Source organism: Arachis ipaensis, chromosome B01 (assembly GCF_000816755.2).
Source record: "Arachis ipaensis cultivar K30076 chromosome B01, Araip1.1, whole genome shotgun sequence".
Lineage (NCBI taxonomy): Eukaryota > Viridiplantae > Streptophyta > Magnoliopsida > Fabales > Fabaceae > Arachis > Arachis ipaensis.
Genome location: NC_029785.2, coordinates 5401158 through 5410098, shown reverse-complemented (window position 1 = coordinate 5410098; position 8941 = coordinate 5401158).

Sequence of the window (8941 nt, the reverse complement as noted above, 5' to 3'; positions counted from 1 at the left end):
TTTTGATCATAAAAAATCTGAATCTTAACAAAATTAACCACCAAAAATTTAAATTAACTATATAATAATTAAAATTTGATTTCGTTTGATAATTCTAACCAAAAGTTAATTTTAGAGTGAAGTCGTTAGCTATATTCCAATATCAAAATAATTCATTTAATTAACAAAAATTTGTGAAATGAAATAAATATTAGTTTAATAAATCCATCCTTATCTTATCAAATCATATAAAAAATTAAGAATCCAATTTGGGGTGTATTAAGATATTTTCACAAAAAGTTAATGTATATGTTAATACTAAGACGAATTATTATTACTAAGCTTATAAACAATATGTTCCTTAGAAGAATTATAACGACTGACCTCAATCTTGACGCGATTTTTGGACAATATTCTAACGAAATCCTTTCAGATTTTTTGTAAGATTTCACATAGGTTGGGGAAGGGAACGAAGTATGTCTTATAAGGGTGTCGATACCTCTTTCTAGCATGACGCGTTTTGACGAGTGAGTGTGGGGAATTTCGGCTATCATCCCTATCGTTAAAGACAAAACCGTGAGGCCTGGTAACAGAGCTGGAGCCCGGATCAATGTACCAGCGAGCATGCCTTATAAGGGTGTGGATAGCTCTCCCTAGCATGACGTGTTTTGACGCGAGTGACTGTGGGGGTTTCGGCTATCATCCCTATCGTCAAAGGCAAAACCGTGAGGCCTTGTGTGCCAAAACGGACAATATCGTACTAGTAGGTGGTCTGTGCTGTTACATTTTTCCTTGCATGTGATTACATAGTAATCGTGTTTTCAGAGACTGAAAAATCAGTATCAATTAACATGTCAAGTACATTTGATGATGGCGTTGGTCATGTCCATCCAGAGTTAAATGCAACTCACATAAATACTATGGGGTGATCGCCTTATGGCTTGCCACCAGAATATGTTCCCTATATTGCAGGTATGGATAAAAATGATTGACATTTATTTTTTCAGCAGCTCACTCAGAGGAATTTTAAAATTTAAAATTTAAAACAAGAATGCATAAGAAGGTGTCAACAAAATTTACAAAAAAAAAAAGGTATTAATTAGTCTAAATGATATATTATACCTTATCAGATTTGATACTAGGTATGGGTTGATTCAGTGACGGACCCAAAAAATTTATGTTGTGGGGGCAAAAATAATATACATTACTATCATAAGATATATTAATCTAAATTAAAAAAAATACACATTAATTATTCGAATAAAAAAAGCCAAAAATTACATATAATAAAATAGAACGAATATTTTTATAAATAAAAAATATATATTTTAAATTAGTAAATTGATCAATTGACTTTAGAAATTTATATGCAACATAATTACATATAATAAAATAGAACGAAAGATAAACAAATAAATAATAAGGATCACTAAATTGAGAATAAAATAAAATATATAAATTTAAAAAGAGAATAAAAAACTAGATTAATACCTAAATTATAATTGCTTGAATTATAATTTGTAATTGAAAATATCAAAAAGAGAAACAATGAAATTGAAAGATACATAGATAAAGAGTTATATTAAAAAAAATAGAAAACTTAAAATTTACCTTTTGATGAAGAAAAGATGACCACTAGAAAAGGAATAGAAAAAGAAGGTTAAAACTAAGAAGAGAATTTAAGAGAATAAAAGAGTGATGAGGGCTAAGATTTGAGAATGAGAGAAGACTAAATTTAATTAGGTTAACTAATAATCAAAATGATAGAAAGATAAAATAGATTTGAGACTTTAAATAATTAGGTTAAATTTATTTATAATGTGGTCATTTAAAATTTAAAATGGGACAATATTATATATGTATATATTTAAAAAAAAAAAGAAGAGTGGGGCAAATGCCCCCTATCTCACTACCTGGGTCCGTCCCTAAAGGTTGATTTGATATGTTAAGCACAAATAGTGAAATTGGAGAAGCTGCAATGATTTGAAATGAGAAGTAAAATAAGGGCGAAAATAATTAATGAGATCAACATAGAAAGAAACATGATGGTAAAAAAATTAGCATGAGAGACATCATCAACAGTCAAATTCTTCAAGATAATGGTATTTTTTACTTGGAGGATGTGAAAATAGATGAGTATACCCGAGGAACAAATTAATCACTAAGGCAGAAGGCATTGTCGTTATTATCTTCAGAAGAGGAGTCATTTACTATTTTATCACTAGACGGAGTTGCTCTCGCCTTTCTTATCATTGTCTTGAGAGATTACTAGTCCTTGATTATTGTCATTGAATATACTTGACGTATCTTTATTATCATCATTATTTGAAGATGATGATACCGTAATTGATACAAATTTTCTTTTGACCCAACGACTTCGATAATTAGGATTGAGCCTCCTTTTTTCTACAAGTATAGCAAAAGTCTTTCTTAGAGGAGGATTGGCGACAACTGATATAGTGTTTTTCTCTATAAAAAGAGGACATCATACATGAGGAAAAAATAATAATAATAACAATAACATAAAGAAAAACATAATTTGTTTAATTCAAATGGATGAATGATTTAATTGTAACTACCTTTTTTAATAGTTGACACTCTCCTCACTTGCGCATCACAAGAGCATTAGTCATCCTTTAACAGTAAGTACTAAAAGTGGCTTTAATGGAAGAGTAATAGATTTTTCACTAAGAAAAAAATAAATGTGTGATCAAAAGATAAGTCTTAAAAAGGACCAGGTGGAATTTACTTCTCCAGAAAGTATTGTCCTTCTGAAAGTTCAACAAACTTCTAGTGAAGCGACTTTGATATGTAAAAATTGAGCCTCTTGAAGATGGTAAGGAGATAGAATGGCTTGATTTAGTTTAAAGTGTCTAGATACAGCATTTAACATATAGACTGTTATTCTTAGGTCGTCTCCACCTGAAAATCCAGCAAAAAGTAGTTGGAGAGTTAAGAATTGTGACCAAATGGTAATACTTTTCTCCTGTGTAATCTTAACTGAGGTAAGAGATTGCGTTAACCATTTTGGACTAACTTAACAGTTGGCAAAAGAAGTCAGGTTGATATTGTTGTCTTTCTCTAACAAGTAACAGAAAATACGAAAGAAGTGTTTCATCTTCTCATGTAGAACCTTTGACTTGTTTCATCTTCTCATGTAGAACCTTTGACTTGTCCGAAAAAATTAAGTTAAGCAGACGGTGCCCTGCAACCATAGAATCATTTTTTTTGTTCAGACGTGGTTGTAACTCAAACTCAAAAATATCAGAAATCCATAATTAAAAAAATTAAACGGGACTGTCAACATTAGTGATTCTCCTCTTCTCCCTCATAAGGTCCATGATCCAATCTAAAGTGAGATATAGTTGAGTCAAAAACAGTTTGGCCAGGCACAACTTGTTACCTTCGGCTAACATAGTGGCCAATGAAAAATAAGTGACTTCGACTTGAATGCTCCGGGCACAGAAAATCACGCCACTCAGCCAATAAAAAAGGAAGGTTATGTGCTCATTATCAGAAATAGGTTCTTCATGTTGATCTTTGTTGTTGCGAACGAAGTTCTGATAGGTAATGAAAGAGAGGTCAATGGAATACTCAACTCCTATAGTTGACCTAGTAGTGGTTAAAATTTCCTCTCCCAAAGGAGATAAGCCAATTATAGCAGCTATATTCAAAAGAGTAGAAGTAGTCACGCCGTATTGGGTGTGAAAAATATAAGAAGTTTTGTCCCAAGAGTACAACGCGCCTCCCATTAGTCCTGGATTAATGATGTAGGAGTTTTTGTTGAGTTGGAGTTTCTGGATAACCTGTGAGTCTAAATACCCAAAAGGAATAAAGTCCTGAAAAGTCATGAATTTTCTGAGAGTGATCATGAAAGAAATTTTTTATCTTGTTTGTGGCCTTGGAAAAGATAATGGGACCGATAAAAGCTGAATCTACACCGTTAATGATAAAAGGAAGTAGCACCTGAAATTTTCAAATTTTTTACTTTGATGCCTCCAATTCAAGAGCAAAAGCTTAGCCATTTTTAATAATAGGTTTATCGCAAATAATCACTTTGGGTGAAAAAAAGAAGACTCCTTGAGAGATTGTTGATCGAGGTTATTATGACAGTACATGTTAAAAAAATGTTAGTATTGAGCCCTCGAGTTGTCAACCATGATCAAATAAGTTGTAAAGATAGAAGATGATGCATAAAAAATAAATAAAGATGAATTTATGTGAATTTAATTATTTGGCTTAAGCAATAAAACAAGAATACAACATAGAACAAGATTCAATATACTTGTCAATACTCATAAGAAAAACCTGACTATTTATTATTAGTTTCACTTTTTCGTTCATTCTTGCTAATATAAGAGTGTGTAATGAGAAATACATTATGAGAGTACATAATAACAAGTATAAAAGTGTAAAAAGAACTTTAATAATTTTGACTAATATAAGTAGATGTATATTTTGTTTATTAGGGACATAATTTATCAGTATTATAAAGATTCTCATCCTCTTATCTCTAATCAACTAATATACTATTTCAATAGCTCAAAGTTTAAAAGGCAAAAATTTAAAAGAGCATTCAACGAGAGAGACAAGATTCAAGGTAGAAATTTGGTACCAATGTCTTCATTTGTAATTATTGAAATATGATGCTAGATGTTCTTCTTTGCAAGCATATAAAAAAGGGCGAAAGATTTTTTATGCTACATAAAATCATTAACAAATCTATGTGAATAGTATTAACGATAAAGAAAAGAAAAAAAATATCCGGATGTTGTGATATTGGGCGAGCAGTAAATTGGGTTCATCATAAAAATAAAAAATAAAAAAGACCTTAAGCAAGTTAAATTTTAATCGGCTCTAACTCCTCAAAATTAGTAACAAATAAAGAGAAAAATGTCTTAATCAAGAATTTTAAACAAATCTTGAGATGATTAGTAGATTGACTAAGCTCATAGCAGGTTAGCGGTTCAAAAATTAAATTCTGGTTTGAACTTAGAAATTGAAATTATTAGTTTTTTGAAATACTTTGTGATTTGCAAAATAATATTTTTGTATTCACAGATGACTCAAAAAGAGATTTTTTATATTACCTTGGTATGGGTAGTATTCTTTTGGAATGAAAAAAAAAAAATAGAAGATGGAGTTAGCAATTGAATTTTACCTGTAGTCTAGAGAACTATGAGTAGTCATATCATCATTGTAAATATGCGTTGGAAGGGTGCAAAACGCTAAGTTAAAGGAAAAGAAGAAATCACTTGGTGTCAATTCTTTTAATTATTAAAGTGTTTTTTTCTTTTTCTTATCGGCTTTTATCTATGACTTTCTCCAATATACGGTTAATTTTTTTGGTTATGGAAGATGTAAATGTATTGTACCGGATTATGGATCATAGAGGTGCTATACCGATATGTGGGACAGCTTTTTCTCAGAGATGATGCTAAGAAGTCGGACCATCCGATTTCATTGTTTTTATAATTTTGTTAGCAAATCGGAGGGTCCGTTTTGTATGGAGGGATATCTGAAATTCAAATAAAATTTATCGGACCATGCGATTTGTGCATGTATAATTTTTTTTTAAATTTATGTAAATGAAATCGGAGGGTCCGTTTTGGTTATTAGTTGTTTTTTAAATTAGGTTCAACAGCTCGTTGGGTCCGAGTTGTGCATGGAAAAAATTGTTTTTAATTTTCGCAGAATGAAATCGGATGGTCCGTTTTCATTATTATATGTTTATTTTAAAATAACATATTTCTGTCCACTTTTTTATTTTTAATATTAGATTAACAATGGTATTTTTTTTATTTGTGATCTACTGTGGTATTTTTTTAAAATGTGGGATGATTTAATGTACGAAGTACAAATTGGACCGTCCTATTTGTGTACTCCAAATTTTTTTAACTTTTTTAACACAAATCGAACCGTCCGATTTGTGTACCTCCCATAATTTTAAAAAACACCAAATTTCCATTGTAAAACAAATTTCCATTATAAACAAATGGAAGAAGCAACCGCAAGCTTTCATGGAGGAAGAAGATGGAGGTATTCAAGCTGAGTAGGGAAGGAAGCAAGGAAGGAAAAGTGAGAGTACGCATGCAAGGAATCCGATTTGTGGGGTTGAAAGACACCGTCACTGGGGAGCCACTAGCGTGCGAACACGTGGCTTGTGCTACCACAACTCGGAGGGTCCGTGTTCCTCCAACAATTCGCATGGTCCGATTTGGTGAGAGCCAACTCGCACAGTCCGATTTGTACGTTGCTGATACCATATTCAGGTAAAACTACCATCCTCTCCATAACGCCGTCGTACTCCAAATCACTCTCCATAATAAAATTAATTTGTGCCAATATACCTTTATGATGTAATCTATGTTGGGTTTTCTGGCAAAATTTTTTTCATTTTCAACCTTTTTTTTTATATAAAATTATTCCTAAAGTTTAATGTAATTTTAAAATCATTTGGACAATTATACCGTCAATATCGTCATCTCCATCACACCTTGAGAAGAGAGAGAAGTAGACACTCAGAGAGAAGTAGCAACTCAGAGAGAAAGAAGGAAAGAAGGAAGCTCACTGTCGCGCTCGCCTCGCCCTTGCCGCGTCTCTCCCTCTCCCTCGCAACGCCGCGATTTGCCCTCACCTCGCCGCGACGCGTCTGACCCAGCTTCTTGTCTCGCCGATGGCGCCACCTCTGTAAGGATTTTCCAAGCCTTTGATTTTATTTTGATACCCAACGCACTAGGAACAAGCCTCAAACCATAGTATAGCAGGTTGGGGCAAGTTGAGAATGCAAGGAAGCACCTTCGTTACCCTTGCATGCATCTGGATCGTGTGAGATGCACAAGTTACAATTAGTTGAAAGTGTTTGTATGAACTAATTAGAAATTGAATTTACATCTCTTTATGTATAAAGCAAAAGCACTGTTGAAGTTATACCAAATTAACGATGCAAAATCAATTTCGATACATATACCCAAATTGGAGCCACTTACTATTTCCTCTTCTCAAGCTAGTTTTTTTGGAATGCTTTCTGAAGCTTATGTGTATTTCGTCAGAGCTCAAATTGAGATGGCATTGGGAAAGGTTTACCGAAGCTTGCTCGGCATATTGAGATGGTTTGAGGTTTGATCCTTCAAATTCGGTTCTATATTAGATGATGATTTTTTTGTTTCTTGTTAATGTGGTGATAAATTGTTGTTTTAATTTTGATTTATTTGAGGTTATTATTGAAGGTTGGATTTTTTTATTGAATTCATGAACAGATGTGATGGGATGGCAGTGGATGGAGTAGGTGAGAATAGAGAAACGATGATGATGGTGGTGAAAAAAGAGAGAGGTATTTTTGTCATTTAAAAAACTAATCTATCAAAAAAGAAAATTTTAAAATCACGGTTAAATTTTAAGAGCGATTTTGTATGAAAAAAGTTGGGGACAAAAAAAATTTTCAGTCTAAATTATAGGAACTAAAATCGTACTTAACCCTTAAAAAAAAGAAAAGAAGTCATTCTTATTCCGAAGTAATTTATGTTATAAGGTTCAATATTTGGCTTCTATCTAATGAGTAAAAAATAAAAAAAGTAGAAGTAATACATAGGGAGTGCTTTTGTTGATTATAAAACAACAAAAATGTTCTCACTTTCAAGGAGGCTATTACGATAAAGTCATTTTTATCTTTTTGTAAAGACGTTTTTTATTTTGTGGTTGTTATTGATTTAAAAATGTATCACTAAAAGTGTTGCATAAAGAGAAAGTGTTACTCTTAATCGTTAACTTGGCTCTGATACCAATTTTCAATTTTGACTTTTCTTTTAATTCTTCTTTCGAAATTTCTACTAACTCTTCATATTTTGCTTCGAATAAGTTTATAATTTGTATATTCAATTGGTGGTGATCTATTCAAAGGATTTTGATAAAAATAATTTGCAACTTCATAATATGAAGTATTAACCATTTCTACAATTTCTCTTATATTTGTTATATGATTATTTATTATTAGTCCTTGATGTATATTTATAATTCTGATTTCATATTTATAATTTTTTAATTCTGTTCTAATTTCTATCATAATTATAATATTCTTTTTTACATGAATTATTATATATAAAATCTTTTATCTGTTTGTCTTTTTCTTTAATATAATTTCTTAAATCCTCAATAACTTCTTTTATTTCTACACTTTCTCTTGTTTCTAAATATCTTTTTAATTTTTCAATTTCATTCTCCATCTTTTCTTTCAACAGCTTTAATTCTTTTAAATCGTAATATAGTTTTTCAGGCATTTATAAATTTCCTAAATTTAATTCCAACTTGTGTATAATTATTCTTATTTATATCTTTTTTATTATAAGATCATCAATTTCATCCTGAAGATTATTTAATTCTTTTTTATACTGCTCTATTTTATTTTTTAATTTTTTTGCTCTTTTTTTTTATTTTATTTTCTGGTTTTTCAATCTTTATATGCTTCATAAATTAGGTAATCTTATTATAATTCCTAAAAATAGTTTTGTTTAACATTATTTATTTTAGAATTTTTGCAAACTCTATCATCGATTCATAACTATTTTCTAGAGATTCTATTAATTTTTCTAGCTCTTCAACTTCTTTTTTTCAGCTTGTTATAGATTATTTTTAGAGCTTCAAATGCCCTTTGATTTATTTCAGAAAACTGCAAATAATTCAAACGATTCTCTCTTTCAAAGAGCTCTTGTTTCTTATCTTGATAAGTTACATATATTTCTTCCTTATCTATTGTTATAATTTAATATTTAGAGTTTTATTTAATTTTTCGACCTTTTTGTTAATTCTTTTATTTCAGAATTTTCTTCTTTAATTTTTAATTTAGATAAACTTAAAGGACTATTGATTTTAGATTCTCTTATTTGGAAATTTGATGAAAACGATCTTCTTGATGATTCTTTTAATAATAGAACTGGGTTTTCAATAGCTTTATATTTTGGTATTT